This window comes from Peromyscus maniculatus, chromosome 3 (genome assembly GCF_049852395.1).
Source record: "Peromyscus maniculatus bairdii isolate BWxNUB_F1_BW_parent chromosome 3, HU_Pman_BW_mat_3.1, whole genome shotgun sequence".
Taxonomy (NCBI): Eukaryota; Metazoa; Chordata; class Mammalia; order Rodentia; family Cricetidae; genus Peromyscus; species Peromyscus maniculatus.
The window spans coordinates 36,366,880-36,387,201 of record NC_134854.1 but is presented as its reverse complement, the minus strand read 5'-3'; the positions used below and the strand labels follow the sequence as shown (position 1 = coordinate 36,387,201).

At 35.5% G+C, this 20,322-nt stretch overlaps 1 protein-coding gene and 1 long non-coding RNA gene across 11 annotated transcripts in view; both read right to left on the bottom strand.

The window, feature by feature from the left end:
- LOC121827887 (uncharacterized) overlaps positions 1-17,603 on the bottom strand; it is a 28,170-nt gene extending 10,567 nt beyond the window's left edge. Inside the window, exon 1 of the long non-coding RNA XR_013049723.1 lies at positions 6,046-17,603. This is a non-coding gene — a long non-coding RNA (uncharacterized LOC121827887). The remainder of the gene's footprint in view (positions 1-6,045) is intronic.
- Positions 1-20,322, bottom strand: part of Magi2 (membrane associated guanylate kinase, WW and PDZ domain containing 2) — a 1,445,964-nt gene that overhangs the window by 1,401,256 nt on the left and 24,386 nt on the right. The gene's annotated exons all lie outside the window — the stretch shown is intronic.

The window sequence follows — 20,322 nt, the reverse complement described above, 5'->3', positions numbered from 1 at the left end:
ATTTTAAAGGCAGCTTAGATATTACATGCATCTTTGAGTCTACCTAGCTGTTAATGTATATTGTCATACAAATAAGTAACATTCCTAGGAATTGCTATTTTCTGTGCTGGCCTCTAGACTACAGGAGAAAATTTTCTCACTGTTGAGTATGATATTAAACTCTTCCCATTCCTACAGAAATGGTAGGACTTCTAAGAAGTGAGCGAAGAAACATTGTGTATCAGTTCTTTGTTGATTATCTAGGCCTCCTTCACCCTGCCAAATCATTATAGATACAGAGTAACTAGAAAAAAAAATTGTTAAGCTAGCAACACAAGCCTTCCTGTAACAGCTAAACAGACAGCTAGAGGCCAAACAATCCAACCACACGTCCTGTGCCCTAGTTTGTACTGGCCGAGGACCAAGTTTTCCACATTACTCTTCTTTTTTCTTTCACTCTCTTTCAAGGTGGTACTGTTAGATAAGATTGGCCTGCTTCTGCTTTATTTCATACCTTTTCATGTGCTCAGACACATTTCTCTCTACTTGTTCATCAGCTAATATCTTTTGGCAATATTTTCCATGTAGAACTCTTTATTTTTCCAAAATCCAATTTCTTCCATAGTTGAAACACTTGGACTCAGGTCTATACCACCCATAAGACCATTAGTAATCCATTCCTACATGGATTTATTCATGTAGGAATTTATTCATCTTTGATATTTTTCCATTCTTGACTCTTAAACTATGGTCTCCAATCAAGAAAAGACCATAGACAAGGAGGAGAAAAATCTCCCATAGGGATCCATTATGGCAGAATATTCAAATTTCCCAGGATATCAGGGTATAGAATGGGTACCATTCTACCAAGAGTTAGCGAAGACTTTGTAGATGGTTGTATGACATATTGCCTTTAAGTATTTCATTTATTACATATATTTCAAGTAAATAATGATCTTGTCTTTAATATACTCACATATCAATAATATCTTATAAATAATGAGTACATTGTGAATGCTAAGCAGGCATATGCATTTTAAGTGTGTATCATGGAGCAAGCCAGTTTGCTTTGACCTTGACCTTCCTATTTGTAGCTGCTCTTCCTACTCAACTCTCCCTTCTGTTTTAAAGGATGCATCATTTGTCCTCTTAGCAGAGGGCTAATCTCTACCAAGACACAGCATACAGAAATAACTGCCAAGCATCAGTAGTTTATCTCAGATAAGTAAACAAGGTCAATGTCAGAATTCATATTCATTGTTCCTCTCTTGGATCTGAATCGGATTCTCATACCTGATCAGATACACAATGTTAGGCAGGGGCTGGGCTTTCTACTGGTGAATCCAGATGTTTGGAAAGATGTAGGATGATAAGGTATTAACAGCTCAGGATCACATTGGTTGTCCCATCTTCAATTATGAAAAAATGATTCCTCACATTCCTGTGAATGAATGGATTCCTAACTAATCTTTGAGCATTATTCATTCATAATAAATGTATTTGATGAATGATTGCTTCCTTGACAAGAGTGGGTGTGCATACAAACTTGGAAGGTGCTTACAAATGGCTATTTCTTTTCCTTATTTCATCTTGTGCATTGATTAGTCATCCTGCTTATATCTATAAAGTTTTTGATATACTTTAATAGGCTTTTATTTGAGAGTTGCCATAGCAAACTGTTAATTAATTAAAGGCAAGGACTATGCTACTTTAACTTATTTTAAAGGGGCCACCAGATAACTTGTGTCTAACCTCTATCAAGGTGTGGTATATGTACTTTGAATTTTAATTATTTAGTTCAGATTTATAGACTGGCTCTAATTACTATGAATGATCAAAGGCAGCTTGTCAAGATGCTGGCTGGTCACTTGGAATAGACCTTTGGTTGAGAAAACAGAGTTGGTGAGCTTAATCGCATGCCAAGATCCCAAGGATGTTGTATTTTTGTTTTTTGAAGCGTTTGTTCCAGAGAACAGTAGATGACTAGATTAAGAAAATATAAGTCCAGTTTTAAAGACTTAGAGGATAAGAGAGGCTGTATTTCCATGTGAGGTGGCTGGTGCAGACTACTGAGAGCAAGCCACAATAAGGCGGGCCTACACTCCCCATGGGGGAACCTAGCACTAATGTAGGCTGTTTTCTACTGGCATGGCAGATTTCAGGAAAGACACAATTTGGTGAGTTACTTTTCCTTGGAGAGTTTTATTTAAGATACAGAGGATCGTAATCAAGAAATATTTCAAAGGAAATAAGGGTTGAGGGGAAACTGGGAGCTGCCAGTGAGAGACCAATAGGGAAACCTCATCAGTAATGCAAAATTTCTTGCAGCCAATGCTGTTCATTAGAGAGATGGCACACACACCCCTGCCGGTGAAACAGAGCACACACTCAGGAAAATCAAGTGTCAGGAGCACATGAAGCTGATATATATTCTTATTTACACCTTACCCTTGGGTTTGCTATTAAAGATCTAGATGGAGAAAAAAAGTAAGAGAAAATGAGGTAAAAGAAAACACATATCAAACAAACAAATAAATAAATGATACGAGTACACTTCCCAGTGTGGGGATGAAATGGCCCAACAGCAAAGGAGGGGGAGGTAGGAAGGGAGAAATCCCTTAAAACTGACTGAGAAAACAAAGTTATACATTAGATTATAGTATAACCAAACTACTCAACAGCAAGAATTGTAAAAAGTCAATGAATTAATTAATACCTTATAGTATATAAAAAGTAGGGCTCGGAGGCATGAAGGACAGTCTCACAGAGCTTGTTTCAAAGGATAACAATGACAAAGAAACACGATCTGCTCCAGTCTTAATGAGTCTAATCTGCTCAGGAACCACTTATGACAGCAGTCATAGATGACACATGTAACGCAAAGCCCGCCTTCTACACTGCTTTTCCTGCTAAATGAAGCTAGACTCAATATGTGGTTTCTAAACGTGATAGAGGGGAAACGCGACTACAAAAGTATAATATCCAGTTTTGGGCCCCATAAGGCCCAGGTGTGAGGCCCAGTGTAACTTCCCGAGCCTAGCTCGAGTTTGGTGACCTGTCTTCTGCATGTGAGTGACTCAGCTCAACCCAACCTAGAATCACTTCGGCATAGTGACTGCTGAGAAGGCATCATCTCATTGCCCCGCTATCCCCACCCTCATCACCCCAACCTATGTAAGTCCACTCCTGATGCAATAAAACGAGTTCCTGCTTTGACAAGACTCCCAGCTCAATGTGCTTCTCTCCGGTGGACAGGGGAGGTCTAGGCCCTCGAAACTCACCATCCCACTCAGCCCCAGGGAGAGACGGGCTGGACCAATCCTGCCTCAGCCCTACCTGTTGGTCAGCCCGACAACCCAGATGCATTTCTAAAGTTTTATTTATTTAATTTTATTTTGTCTGTTTTTATGTCTGTGCACCATGTGCATGCAGTGCCATTGAAGGTCAGAAGAGGGCATGGGACCCCTGGAACTGGAGTAAGGGATGGAAGCCACCCTCTGGATGCTGAGACCCATCTCATGTCTAAACAGCTGAGCCATCTCCTCAGCCCCTCTAATGCAATTACCAACTTGCTTTTCTTCTGATTCATAAGAAAAGAAGGAAAGAAAGTGGTAAAGGAAGGAGGAAGGAATGGAGGGATGGGATAGAAGAAAGTAACTTTCACAAAACATCTGTGAGACAATCAAGGGAATATAAATTAAATATGAACTAGGCATTCGAAATTTTAAAACTGTAGCAGTTGGGTAGGAGATATGACAAGACTATGTTAAAATGTACTTCTACCTGCTAATGTGTATTGCTATATATTTAGGGAAATAGTACAATGCCTAAGTGTTTCAAAGGGTAGACTGGAGAGGAGGCAGTTCTGTGGTTCATTACTTCCATGTGATATGCAAGGACCTGTGAGGGTATGGATATGTATAATCACTTTTCCTAAAGAAATTACTCCAGAATGGGAAAAAAAGAAGAGAAACAGACTTAAAAAGTTGGAAAATGAGATAAATGTTGAATGCGTGTCATTGGTACTTAGGCACAATTGTCTATTTTCTCTACATATACATATGATTAAATTTACCAAAATAAAAGTTTAATATGAATGAAATTTTCAAATGCATAGGATAATTTTAATAGATTCTTTGTTTTATTATTTAATGTATATGGTAGTTTCCCTCAATGATAAACATAGCATATTACCTATAATTAGTAGTATTATAACTTAACCCCTTAGAAGATGGTTTGAAATAAAAAAGAGTAATTAATTGATTAAAGAGATTTTCTTGAGGAAAAGAGATACCCTTCCACTGATGACATACTTGGGGGTGGAAAGTTCTAAGTATGCTTTGATATAGTGGTTAAGGATCAATTTACTAAAATCTCCAATGAAAACATCAGAATTTGTGGACATGGAGAAGTGGAGCTGCATGGAGTTTTCACCCCTATGTTCTAGTCTCTTTGGTGCTGGAAGGTACTCTACAGGATACTGAAAGAGAAACATGGACAGCAACCCAGCCACAAAATCTTTTACAATCTATCCTATGTCAAAAATATCCTAGGGCAATGGTGGCACAGAACTCGTGGGAATAGTTAACCAATATCTGATTTGACTTGAGACCCACTCCTTCAGAAGGAATCCATATCTGACATGGCTTGGGTATCCAAAAAATGGAGACTAGATAGCCCAGAGACCTAGGGTAAAACCAAACACTGTGAGTCTAAAACAATCAATAAAATGATTCCTAATGATAGTCATAGATCAGTGCCTTATCTAGTCATCACCAGGAAAATTTCATCCAGCAGCATATGGGAACAGATGCAGAGACTCACAGCCAGACATTATGTGGAGATGAGTCTAAAATGGAAGTCCCCATCAAAGTCGTCTTCTCAGAGCTCAGGGAATCCCATGGAAAGTTTGGTGCAAAGATTGTAAGAGACAGAGGGGGTGGAGGACACCAGGAAAACACTGCCCTCTGAGTCAACGAAGCAAGGCACATATGAGCTCACAGAACCTGAAGCAGCAAGCACAGGGCCTACAGGGGTCTGTGTCAGGCCCTCTGTGTGTGTACTATAGGTACTAGCTTAGTGTTTTTATGGAACTCCTGACTCTGAGAACAAGTAGCTCTCTAACTCTTCTGTCTGCTCTTGGGGCACTTTTCTTCCAGTTGGGTTGCCTTGTCCAACTTTGACAGTTTTTGCTTCATCTTATTATATTGTATTTTGCCATGTTTTGTTGTTATCCCTTAGAAGCCCATTCTTTTCTGATGAAAGACAGCAATGGAGTGGACCCAGACAGAAGGGGAGGTATGGAGGAACTGGAGGGGGGGTAGAAGGAGGGAGAACTATAACTAGGATATATTTAATGAGAAAACAATCTATTTTCAATATAAAAGAGGAAAAAAAGAAATATGGACTGGATGAGAGGCAGAGAAACGTACAGAATGTAAATCAGAGGCTGGGAGGAATGCTCTGTGAACAACAGTGTTTTCTTACAAACTCAATGCTGCTTTCCTACTCCTGATGCAACAGACAAACAAACAAACAGAAAACAACTACAAAAAGTTGTGGATGATTCGACAGAGAAACAAATTAGAAAAGTTGAAATATCAATATAAAGAAATATTTGGATAGTTCAATCAAGTCATCTCATCATTAATTTACTTCATCACGTATCTATCCATTATATATCATAAAATGGACCTAGATTCATCCAAAAGTTCCTTTTCAGTAAACAGGAAATAAAACTTCTATAAAAAAGAATTGTGTCATATTGCAGTTGGCAATAGTTTCCTTAGTGGGATGTATATTAATGGGACTCCCTAGAATTAATGAAATGCAGTATCTGAAAGTGGAAAATATATGAAGGCTTAATAAATTTGGGTGTGTTAGTTAATAATTCATGTCTGTTGCAAAAAATACAGATGATCAAAATATACCGTCAATGTTAGGCACTGTTTTTGAGGTATAATCCTAATTTTACATCATGCACTAAAACTAGAGACAGAAAAAAAAAAAGAATCATGGTAGCTCCCTGGGCTGCTATCAGCGAAACCTCTGTTCACACACACTTACTGGGAAGACCTCTTCTAGCTCCAGGGCTGAATCATCATCAGAACTGCAATCAGTTTGCATGGCAGAAAGATTCTGCATCACTCTGAAGATCTGTAACAAACAGAGCTGCTAACCATGAAAACCAAGCCCTCTTAACTATATGATTTACATGTCTATAATCTCCTCAGGCCTGCAATTAACAACTATTTAAATGTAAAGTTCTAATACATATGAGATAATATTTCACCACATAGTCATAAGAAGGATTCACAGCTCCCACATTTTATTTTAACTATGCAAAATGAAGGAATGTCTAATTGGTAATACTACTTTAATCCTATTTCTAAATAGAAAAATAACCAGGCTTCTCCTGGAGATTACATTATATAAAATCTATCATTTTCTAATTAATTTTATTTATTATTTAATCTTAATCTTCTGAAGTAGCCAATGATTCTGATGCTACTTTAAATATATTAACATAAGTGAGAAGCTTTTCCTTTCTTTATTGAACTTTTTTTTTTTTGCCTTGTTTTCAATAGGTTATCATTCCTGGGTGAAAGTGAGTTAAGTGAGCCTGGATATGTTTGGACATGGTGACTATTCTAACAAGTTTGCTTACTAATTATTTTAAAATGGAAGAAAAGTCATACCATAAAAAGCAAATAATAAGAGAAAACAAGGATAGAAAGGGGAAGGGAAAAGAGAGAGAATGTAGAGAAAGTCTGCTTTTGTTTTGCTGGAATAGTCTAAGAGGGGATAAAAAGAAAGCCTGGCAACTTTAAATCTGAATCCTTCAAGTCACATGACTCCCTTTACATAAGTAACAACACTCATATTCTGAGCATGCCTACCAACTATCCTTGTTCTTCGTCTGAAGCTGTCTTTCATGAACCTGCCAACATAAAAGGAATAAACCATTAACAAAACAATAATGATATATATCACAAGCCAATTTGTCTTGATATCAATGGTAGGCACGCTATTCTCCGTTAAATAAATGTTCTCTCATTTTACAAATACTTGTTTAATGCAGATCAGTAAAAAATAAAATAAACTTTTTAATAGGCTATTTTATGACTGTGTTAAAAAAAAGTAGTGAAATACAAGTTGAATTAAAAATTAGAAATAATCCCAGTACTATCTGGTAGTTTGGAAAATAAATTACTTTCTGTTTTGAATAAAATATCCCCCTATGTGTTCCTAAAGATGTACTTCATGAAACTCATCTATGCTCCATACAGCCCAGGAGGGCACACAATGGTCACACCATTGCACAGTGGGACATCCCACTAGAACTAAATATAAGACACCTTTGATTTCCTTGCTGAGGACTGTCTAACCTAATTTTAGATAACCTGAATCTTTCCCTGTGTGAGTTTGTACAAATGAAGCTCTGGTTCTATTGTCCTAGAAGCAGAGAAAAATATGCATAAATTGACCTTTAAACGACTGTTTTGATAAAAATATAAAGGGGGAAAGATTGTACAGGCACATACATACACATACCTGTGCCTTCAACCTTTCTAAGAGAATTAAATTTAAAATGTTATGCTCCTGGATGGATACTGCTTATAAAACAACCACTGACATTTAAATAAGTTAGTTTTCTATTCAAGGGAATATTCAGAAGTGCGATCTTTTCCCAACAGAGCTGCCATTTACCTCATTCTTAAAAATATTTTGTTTCAAATTTGCCTTAATCAACTTGTTCATTATTCATCCTTTCTGTGATCAATGTGGATATGAAACAAAAGCACAAGGAGCAGCTCAGAGGAGGCAGGGAGCACATGACTTCCCTTGGCATGCACACATTTCAGGAGCAGTCTTTGCAGGTGAAGACCCCACTAATGAGCCATTTAATACTGTCTTCAGTGAAATTAATACTGTAATTTCTACACATGCATCATGGCTAAGCTTGTGCACTACCAACATTTTCTTAAGAACTCCAAACATCAGACATTTTTATTAAAGCCATAAAAACACAGAGCATACCATCATCTGTGCTGGAATTATATGAATTGTACATTTCTGGTTTTTTTAATTTCCTTATTGTAGTCAAATAATGACATCAACATGGACCTGTAAGAACTCCCCAGTGCCATGATTTCAGGTTATAAGAAAGCCACTGGGAAGTGAAGAGATGCTTTACTTACTATTCATTATCTCTCAAGAGTAGCTGGATAAGACATATAACAAAGTCCAGCAGATTATGCACAATATCAATACAATTAACATAGAACAAATATATCAAAAGTATTCTTTATGATATCATAAATTGTCTTGATTTTTTTTAGGAGAATTGAGGTAAATGTCACAGTCTCACTGCAATCAATCTGTTAGACATTACTGAAATCACAACTAACATGTAGATAGATGATTTTATCTGTTTTTGTTTTCTACCTATTTATCTGTATTTGGTTTCTACTAATTATAGCGTCAAATAGATGTTCATGAAATAAATTCAATGTGTTATTTAATTTTTAGAGGAAATTTTAATGTAATGCTACTAATGTTAATGTTATCTATGTTTTATTAGTAGTATTTTATTAATAATATAATTAGTAAATTATCATCAATACTGTTAGAATTAATATTGTTGGTATCTTATTATTAGCAGTAGTATTTTCTCATTCATTACTATTAGCTTTGGGCAAATAAGAAATAAGATTGTGAGGGCAAATGCCTAGTGTTAACTCCCAATATAAACACTAGCCACAATACCTTTCCATTTCTTGCTATGAGATATGTGGAAAGGTCCCTGTATCAGAGCGGGACATAAGCTACAAGTCAGAGTACAGTCAGAAGGAAGACAAACAAGAGAAAATATTTAAATCAGGAAGAAATGGGACAAACCAAACAAGAATTCACACTTTCCATCAGCGGCAGCTGAAGTACTTCAGGCAATAGAACTGTGGGCTGTATGCAAGGAATTCCCTGGCTTAGCACACTGAGTACTGAGAAGAGAGGGGAAGGTAGCTTAGTAATAAGTTGAGGGTCACTAAGAATTCTAAAATCAGACAGCATTGAAATCACAAGCTAAAAATAAATCAGAGTAAATGGTGTTACAAGCATGACGGAAGGAAATTTGCGAAATTGAGACTGGGTCAAGAATTTATTATCTCATGAATGCCTAGTGGCTGGAAGATGTGGGAATCAAAAAAAAAAAAAAAGAAAAACCTACTAGGATCAGATTATCTGAAGGTCTGATATAGTGGCCTAAATTAAAGAATAATACTTCAGGAATATAATCCTGCAAAGATCTGCACAGTTGCCTATCTGATAACATGGAAAATAAACCAAACACAGTATATGTCTCGGCTGCACTAACCATGAATATCTTCTAAGTATACCCAATCCTGGGTCCCCTTTGTCTACATCACATATGTTACTCAATTTCTTGGCATGATGAATAACAGTGAATGTATTAAATAGCAGCATATTTGAGGGAGAGTTACAATACATCAATAAGCTTAACACCAAAAAATAATTTTCTGACATGGATATATCCTTACCATCAAAGTATTGCAGTAGGCAAAAGAAGATTCGATTGCAAAAAAAAACCAAAGAACAAAAACAAATGTTAACATATGTGCTTTCATAGGTCCACACAGACAATTTTGGAATTTGGGAAAGCAAGCTTAGGGATCAAGTAAGATGAGTCAATATTCGATGAATATATGGATATTTTGACTAGGAGAGCAGAAAGGCAGTGGGCATTTTGGTTTGGGAAGTTCTATGATTAGATTCTAGCTTTGGGAAAGGTAACTATGGCAACAAGGTCAAAGCAAAGGGGCTCAATTAGGAACCTGTTGCAGTAATTTAAAAGCGAGATAAAGAGGATACAGGTCACAGCTATGACAATGAGAGTACAGCATGTTGCAGTCTTGTAGCACGTGGAATGAGTGGGATGGAGATTATGAAAGAAACATTTATTAAAGTGAAATGATTTCTTATTGAGAGGGATGAAGAATATACAAAGACCACAGAATCACATTTTGCTGCCTAGAAACATCCTGTTTATCAGTAAAGTATCAACTCCTCACTCATGGCAGTTGCAAAGTTTCAAAATATGTTATGGAGTCAATGTACAAGGTCCCATCACTCATACATGCATTCTTATACATGCAGCTGGTACATCTTTTTATTAAGTAAGAGCTCAATTTTTCAAATTGCTTAACATTATCATTCCAGATCATATACTTTTTATGAAAACCACTCAAAATTAATTTAGATATTTAAACATATTATATGTACTTTGGCCAGTGCAGCATAAAAGTGCAAGCTTAAAGATGGCAACATCACAGAGTGGGTGATGCTTCCAGGGTGTGTCATTTACATTCACCTGCCAACATTGTTCACCTGCTTTGTTAGTGTTGGTCTACTGCAGTGAGCTTGAGAAACCAGCATAGCCATAAAGTTACGAGTTCCATTTGGCAGAGTGGCCAGCATTGATTAGCAAAGCAACCGGAAGTACAATCACCTTTGTTTGCACTTTTTTTGGTTTTTGTTTCTCCTTTTTACTTCTAAACTTTAACACAGGTGAAAATTATATCTAAAACTATCAGATCATTTATATCGCAGACATGTATAAGCTGTCATAGCTGCATGAAAGAAAGATGAATTGTTGAAGTTTTTTTTTTTTTTTTTTTTTTTTTTTTTAGATACTTGAGCTTCTCTTGACTATTCTTAACTTTCTACTTTCATTTTTCCAAAATTAACTGTGCACTCTTGGACCTAAAATTCTAATACATGGTCACTCTTGCACTCAACACTGTTATTTCTTCCTGGATGAAGAAGATTTCTTGCAAGATGCTAAGTCTGATATGAATGATTTTCATCTACATTCTGAAATGGTATACTTCATTTTATTTGGAATACATTACATCTAGTATTACCTTCTGTCAATGACTTTGGATATTTGTTGCTATTTTTTGAGTTTTAGGAATCTGAGTAAAGAGTAGTTAGAAACAGATGGACAAACAGACAGATGGACAAACGGACTAGGGTACAAATTGATAGAGTTACAAATGGACATATGTATAAATAGACAGATATATTTCACATTCATATAAAAATAAGGTTCAGAAGGAATTGATCAATTTCATTACCTGACAGTTTCATACATGTTTACAATTTTTGAAAGAGAAAATTACTTAGTAGTTTACTTGTCAAATGGAAGACAAAAATGGAGTGAGATAAAGTAGTGCAGGCACATTTCTCTCTTGCTTTCAAAGTGCATTGATGGTAGAATTAGAGTCATGCAAAGCACTGCCTGATGAGTCTGATGAGACCATCTCTTATTTCTCTCAGGTCCATCCTATTCTTTTTTTTATTTTTATTTTTATTTTTATTTTATTTTTTTGGTTTTTCGAGACAGGGTTTCTCTGTGTAGCTTTGCGCCTTTCCTGGGACTCACTTGGTAGCCCAGGCTGGCCTTGAACCCACAGAGATCCACCTGGCTCTGCCTCCTGAGTGCTGGGATTAAAGGCGTGCGCCACCACCGCCCGGCCCCATCCTATTCTTTTCTGCTACTTGTGTAAATGACTGTATCCTGCCTGTGAAGTTGTTCTCAGTAACATAATGGGTAGTAATCGGAAGAAGATAAAGACAAGTTCAGGCCACTGTTCTGAAAGGCTATCTTCAAAAACACTTAGAGCACAGGTTAAAACATTTAGACAGCTTTTATGGTCATACATCTAGGAGCCAAAAGACCAAGCAAACACATGCTTTCATTTCTGATCAGTAGACATATACCACTTATACATTCCCAACATGCTGACTGCTCACTTCTGCCTTTTATACAGTAGGCTCATACTTTTGACTTTATTTATATTGGAATCCCTGTGCTTTCTCTAAAATTCAAATAAGTGGGATATTCAAATATTTTATTGTTCTAGGGTCTGGCCCAATTTGCTTCCATTTCAATTAGCAAAGCAGCTGTGCTGAAATGCAGGAGCAAATGAATGATGTCAAAATAAAGAAAATACGTGGAAAGGACTAATCATGCTCTAGAAAACAACACAGTAATTCTGAAATAGCAGGGCAATGATAATGTTAGCTGGTGATACTATGCTAATAAGTACTATATAACAATGTAGGTAATAGTATAGAAGTGTATAAAGCCACATTCAGTTATCAGCTAATGCCTGTCACTCAAACTGCCTTAGCCTAAAAATGTTTGGAGCTTGTCATAGCAAAATTTTTGTTAATTTTTTTTTACTTTGGATAAATTAATTCAAATCAAGTGATTTTTTTAAGGTAAATATATAAATATAGTACTATGAAGTTTCAGATATTTTTATATAAATTGTTTTAATATAAAATAATGCATCATTAAAAATCATGCAAAAACGATAGATACATTTGTCCCCTAATTTAAAGTAATAGTTATAAAGTACAAGTATCTGTATGTTTCACATTGACATAAAGCAAAATGAAGCTTATCTGGCTTTATAGTTTTGTATAGTTTCAAGCAATAAAGTTTGAATAAAAAACTTGTATCTTTTGATGTTTAGTGTTGGGTTTGAGTTTGTATGATTTTATTTAGGAAAGCTTTCTACGACAAATCATGTTCAAAGGAACACAGCCAGGTTCCCAGTGTGCAAAAATATAGCCCATCTCTGAGAAAGCTCAATCAAAACTTCAACTGGGAATTACCCAGTGGTAATAAATATAGACTGTCAAGGGAGGAGGTAAAGAAGCCTGTACTATGCTGAACAAAGGGAGAATGTTCTTGCCACACAGAATGATTTCCTCTCATATAAGAGCCAATTCTTTATATACCATTGGAACCACTAGTCTAAATAAAAAAAATACATGGAACTAGGGAAGGAAAAGAAACCTAGGCAAATAAATTAACAAAGATTATATGATATTATTAACAAACAAATTATTTGGTAATTGCTACAATGTCTCTGATATTATGTGACTCCTTTGGAATGGACATATAAAGATGAATAAATGTGTTTATATATATTTTTAATAAGTGGTTTTAGAAGTATTTTGAAATTGTTACACCACCACAAACAAGAAAGTGGATTTATTATTTGTTATGGATTATCACATTTAAACATCAATATCTCTAGGAACTAGGAATTAATAAATCTGTTTTAGGTATGACAATGCAGAGTCTCAGAAAAAGCAAAATTAGATCATGTGATTTCAAAGTTCTTTCTTCGTGTAACTGTGTGAACTACAATGAACTAATTTTTACCTACTCAGAAATAATTCCAAAAAGTAATACTTATTATATACTATATCCAAAATTCTCCTATACATTAGGTATGGGGATATAACCTAAGGGTGAACATAATCCAGAATCATTTTTGTGAGAATATGACCTTTTCAACATGTAATTAAAATATTAAAATTATTTAGATAAAGAGTACATATATTATACAGTGATATAATTTCTTCCAGTATCTATTTTGAAGATATTTGATAACTGAAAATAGCAAAGCAGAAAAAACAGAAGAAATTTTATTTTCAGTCATTCAATCAACCAATCATGGAGTCTTTTCTATCTTTAGAGTTCCTGTTATATGAAATTATAAATATCAGTGTGCTTTATGCATGCTTGGTTTTCAGAAACTTGAGCCTAAAATTATTATAACTAATATATACTATATGTGAACAGAGAGATGATCACAACTTTAGAAAGAGAAGAAAGGAGAGATATATATTGGATTCAAGTAACTCTCATGTATGTTCATTTCATCAGAGCTTTCAAAGTTCCAAAAGAACAACTGGTCCTGGCATTAGATATTTAAACCTGAATCACTGCATTTTCTTAAATGCTTCATGGCTCTGCACATTAGAGATCCTCAGGAAAGGACAAAAAATTAGAAGTCACTGAATTCAGGCAACATATGGAATCAGAGTCCACAAAACTAGTGGTAATGCACAGTAGAAGCTTAGACTCATCTCCTCAACCAGAAATAATACTGTGGAGTCCCATAGTCTGCAATCACTCAGAATGGAATTTTTTAAACTACTGTTTTAATATCTGGGTTAGAAAAATAACTATTACTCATGTCACAGTCTTATATCATATAAAGTAAATACAATAAAAGGTGTATATTTGCTCTCATTTGTGCTGTTTAGAACTTTTAATATTTTTGAGCCTCAAAAAAGTAAAGACAAACTTATAATTAGATGTAGCTTTAAGACTGTTTTAGATACTAGAATATACACATAAGTCTTGTTCCTCTCCAGAAGTGCCCACTAAGGATAGCCTGGAATGCCCTGTCTTTCTCTCAATCCTTCAGCTATTTTCTATTGCATGTGGTGGCTGGGTGACTGTCTTTAAGACTGTCCCCTGGAAACAGAAGAACACAGAATAGGAAGCATTTCTACATTTTGAATGCTATTGCTCTTGTACACTGACAAGACATATCAATTTCTTTCATAAATATGTTTTAGGAAAAAGAGAGGAAGTTTATCTATCTATCTATCTATCTATCTATCTATCTATCTATCTATCTATCTATCTATCTATCTATCTATCCATCCATCCATCCATCCATCCATCCATCCATCCATCCATCCATCCATCCATCCATCCATCCATCTATCTATCTATCTATCTATCTATCTATCTATCTATCTATCTATCTACCTATGATTAGAATATCAGTAATTTTTATTATTCAACTTCCATTGTGTGAGTAGAGTCTTGTGTTCTCAGTTGTGTGTGACTGAGAATGTATCCTACTTTTATTACAGACTGGTAATACCTGCTTGAATCACATTGCTCATCCACACATACTCAACTTAGCAACCATGAGAGGAAAATAATGTCAAGTGTCTGTATGAAGGCTTCAGTGACTTTTGCTTTTCCATACCATGGGGCAAGCAATGTGCAAATTATTTACCCAAAGCAACAAAAGCTGCAGCAGGGGAACTGCTGTGGGACTTGAATGAAGGCTTTGCATCATTTTAGAAACGCTGTCTTTAAAGAGACAGTCCATCAGTTATCCAGATTATTTATATTTATTTTTTATTTCTAAGGTTGTAATATAATTATATCATTTCTCTCTTCCATTTATCCCCAGACCCTCCAATGTACCTCTTTTTCAGTTATTATGATTAACATAATGTACTGGACCCTCTTAAAAAAAAGTATGCATCTTTTTCTTAATCCCAAGTGGAGAGAGGATTCAGGATTGCCTAAAATGAGTGCTTCAGTTCAGGCTGTGCTGCTGCTTTCCTGACTTAGCTGTGCTGCCAGTGTTTGCTATCTCAGAGCTTCTCTATGGAGCTTCTTAAATAATGTGGGGATGCAGATGATTTTGTTGACTGAACAGTTTCCAAAGATGGATGCACAGATTATTAGGTCAGATTTATGATCCGAACTAAACTTGTTCTTGTCTTCACCTCCACTTTCCATCTTCTCTCACTCACCTTAGCATCTACATCATAAAAATCCCGATACATTCATAAGCCACAAAATGATGATCATTGTAATACATAACCATAGGTAAAGTCAAAGCCCAAAGTGAATTTTCATCTTTTTGATAATAATTGTGAAGTTAGAAATTTCTCATTTTCTCACAGCCCTTAGCTATCATCTCTCCGGAGAAGTTGGGAGGAGATGATTATATATTTATTTGGCTATTCTTTTCCAGGTAAATTATTAAATGTTCATATGAGTATGTGTGGAAATGTACGTGTGTGTGTACACGTGTATGTTCTGTTCAAACATATTGTGAATTTACAGTCTATCTTTTGTTAAACTATATGAAATTTGACCTGAAATGCAGAATATCAGTTTAAGTTTCATGTGTTAGTTGAACCAGCGTGCTCTTAGAGTTGTCTTTTGGAACGATAGTACTCTTGTACTACAGCCTCAAACATTACGCAGAATCCCCATTGCTATGAATCATATTTGCAGTTGCAAATATAGGAAATCTAGTATCCTCTGCCTTTCTACCATATTACATACTTGCACTATTAGGTATCTTTCAAAAATTAATTAACTTTAGCGTGAATGCCCAAATGTTTCTGCAGTAAGCTTTATATTTCAAAATATTGTAATAGAGTTTTACTTTAGACATATTTAAAAACAAATATTCTCATGTTCTAGATTCAAATATAATGCTCCACATACATACATTCTAAACTCTAAATTGAGAGATGTATCCTTCATTCCTGTCTTGAAACAGACATGTTCTCCAATTAATTTTATTGAGGATCTCTTCTTTGAGCACATAAGGCTTTCAAAATTATTATGATTTTTAATATAGCAAAGAATGGCTTAGGAAGCAGGAGCAATAACCAGAAGGAAAAAACAACAGTATGAAAATCTGGAGTGCATAAGAAAAAAAAAGATGAATGAAAAAGCCCACATTACTGATATTATTCAGAATACGTCTTTATTCCCGCAGCTAAGATGCAGTGTGTATGTGCAGAAGAGACAGTAAACACACACATGATGTGGAGCTGGTTTTGTCTGGAACGTTCTGACTGTCAGTGTAAGCAATTAATGGCTATCTGGGAAGAGATAAACTTGAGAGTAGCTGAAGAACATTGTGCTTGGTGTAAATTTTGTAGTCAGCTGGATGGGAGCGGCAAGGGGAAGCCTGGGAAGGAAAACAGATGAAAAGTGATGGTTCCTCTAGACAGAGATGCAGGGGAACTGGGAGCATTAAAATGCAAAGAGGACACACACAGCAAGTACAAGAAATATTGCCAAGGCCTGGCTGACAGAATTAAACAGATTAAGGAGTCAGAAAAACATGTTGAGATGACATGAATTTTCAAGTCTTCAGTATATTTGAAGCAGAGATCAGTGAAACCACTAGAAGAAAATAAATTAGAAGGCAAGGATTAATGAAACAGGATGGAAAATAGCTTATTGTGGTTTAAAGGAGGAAGCAGGACATGTACATGACAACACCCAGAAAACAGTCAGGAGCATGGACTGCTTCCAAGGAGAAGTACATGAAAATGTGGCAGTTTTTAGGTTGGAAGTCAAATCTGAACTTGTTTATATATACGGGTTAGACATGTTAGACAAAGAAGCCTTCCTGGCTTATAATTTGTGAATAAATATCTTCAGAAGAAAATATGAACATTTCTAAATGTGCAGAATTGGAAAAGCTACACCAGCTTGAAAGAATCTCTAGTGTGTTACAATACAGTAATAAGGACATTTTTCTGCATAGCCACTATCATAACAGTTTCTATCATGCAGTAGTGATAATTATTGCCCAAGAAGAAAGAGAAGCCAGCCTGTTAATAAATAATGGTTCCCAAGTGTTTGATTCTACTGAATAACCATCACAATATTTTATATATTTATATAATATATATATAATACACACATATAACATTTAGATAATATATTCAGACAATATAATCTGATGATATCAAAATGATGTAACACATTTAAAATATGAGGTGTTGAAACATGTGATTGAAAACATCTGTATTGCATGTCGTTGTTAGATTATAGTGGATGACACCTTGGTAGAGTTAATGGTCTACCAGTCATTTTCATTGATTTCCTTTGCACAAAGTACATAGTTTATACATACATACATACACACACACACACACACACACACACACACACACACACACACACACACACATATATATATATATATATATATATATATATATATATATATATATATGTTTGTAGTCTCCCAAGATTAAATATTTAGGCACTCTGGATATTATTATATAGAAACTTTTAAAGCATTCTTAATCAAATACAGAATAACAATGAGAGACAGTTTGTTTCAGGGCTGATCACTTTGTATTGGGTAACCAGTCAGGGTGATCATCAAGTCATCAGTTGCCTGTAGTTACTTGACTGGGGGTATGACTGTGAGGTCCGAGTCTTCCACTTTAGAATGTATATTGATATTGCCAATGTTCAGATCTTTTTTCACGCAGCCATTTCCCTCAGTCACAGACACAGGAGCTGTGATATAGCTATGTTCAATACAAAATGGTCAGCCCCGAATAGTAAGCACGGACTCGGCAGGGTGTACCTGTATATCTGTACATCTATATAAATACACACATACATGTTACAACAATAATCAAGGAAGACGAGGATCTCAATCTGAGAGTGGGATGCAGTAAGAAGTTCGGAGGAGGGGAATGGGAGGGAATGGAGGGAGGGAAGGGAAAGGTGAAAGTGATGAGATTATATTTAAATTAAAAATGTGTTAAATAGCACTTATAACAAAAATGTTAAAAGATTGTGTTGAGAAATGAGAAATGATCTACTTATATATTCAATAAGCTTGCTGTGCCCATGAAATATTTTTAAAACAAATATAGACCTATGAAATTTTATATATTGAGAATTTTTTAATTCTCAAAATTATTTCCCTAGTTAAAAATATTTAGTGGAATAACTTTCAATCAATTATTTCAGTTTGAGTTAGTGTGTTAATACACACATCATGACTTTAAATGACAAATAATAATCCTCACTGGCAAGTGAATAAATTAAAATCAATTGTACATTTCTTTTCTCCTCTTCCTCTCCTCTCCTCTCCTCTTCCTCTCCTCTCCCCTCCCCTCCCCTCCCCTTCCCTCCCCTCCCCTCCCCTCCCCTCCCCTCTCCTCTCCTCTCCTCTCCTCTCCTCTCCTCTCCTCTCTTCTCTTCTCCTTTCTCTCTCTCTGTCTCTGTCTCTGTCTCTCCCCTCCCTTCCCCCCACCTCCCTCTCAGCAACATTTCACCATGTAGATCTGGCTGGTCTAGAACTTTTTCTGTAGACCAGGCTGGCATAAAACTCACTGAGATCTCTGCCTCCAGATGCTGAATGTAAATCTGTGTGATACCACATCCAGATTTCTTTATTTCTTAATGAAATTTACAACATTGCCAAAAATTTTCTGTTGTATAACTTCAGCGAAGCTTTGTGATTAACTGAGAAAGTTGGAAACAAGAGAAGAAAAGTTGGGAAAACAGTCAGAGGTTTTCAAGGGACCCTTTATTTTTCACATGTTACTCCTATAACAATGATGACATAATTTCGGTGAATACAAAGTCAAGGAATTCCTAATTATATAAAATTTAGCAATCAAACTAAGTATTTTCAAGTTAACTAATTATTTTGTTTTTAATTGACACATAATACTATATTGTGTTGAAATATGGTACTTTGATAGGAGGCACATGTAAAATAAAATTATCATATATCTAAAAGCTTCTCAAAAAAGGATGTTAACCAACGAAAATATTTCCTTCAATGAACACTATTTAGAAAAAATTAGAAAAACAGATCTTGTTTTTAATCAAAATGGATTTAAAATGAAAGAGTTTTTTTAAGAGGAAGGTATGCAAGGCTAATTGTGGACAGTAAATATATATTTGATATGAATTTTTATTTACCAAATAGGAGACTTTGAGGTTTAATTTGTAAAATATTTTCCACAGTTTAAGACTCTGCTTTGACACCATCTTTTGCATTAAGTCCTTTCCCTACTTTACAGTCACAGAATGAGGCTTCCTAGAACTCGTAGTGGGCTGTGCCGATTGGGACTGCACGGTTCAAGAACAGCGGAAGCAACTTCACTGAGCATCTCAGTTAACGCCCCTATTCCCTGGTTTGTTCTTCTACGGACTCTTTGAATCTAGGATTTAAAGCCAATTTATTCAAATGACCTAAATCCTTAGAAGATCTTGTCAGAACCTTTGTGCACCGGGGAACAGAGGAAAACCTGCCTTTTGTCATAAAGATACTTTAAAAAAATCATGGACAGAAGGAACTTAGGTGAGGTCTCTTAGCCCCCCTCCATGGCTAGTCTCACAATCTTTGTGTGCAGAATTTAGCTGATGGTCCTACCCATGCTGGATACTAAAAATGAGAAAATTCCCAATCATTCAAAGTGAATTCAATATTAAGCTATAAATATTACTTCTGTCTGTAGTAACATATATGCTTATCTCTCATTTTCACACAGTATGTGAACAATGAACTCAGAGAACTCATAAAACACAAATTCATCTTTCTGTTAGCATCTGCAAATGCAGGAGAATGCTCTAATTTCTGAGGACCAAGGGTAAAGTATGCTACATCCAAATTATGTCAAATAGTGTTCAGCTGTGATATGTATACATTTAAGGTTTTATCTGCAATGCCAAATAAAACCAAATTCAATAGCACATTTCTAATTCCAAATATTAATGAATGGTTCTCCAGTTAAATAAAGACCGATAAGCTTGGTGTGCTTAAGAGAACAAGACTGTTCTTTTCTTTCCTTTTCTTTTCCGTATTTGCTTTTGCCAGACTTCGCTCCGGCTGGAAATAATCATAATAATTGGAACCA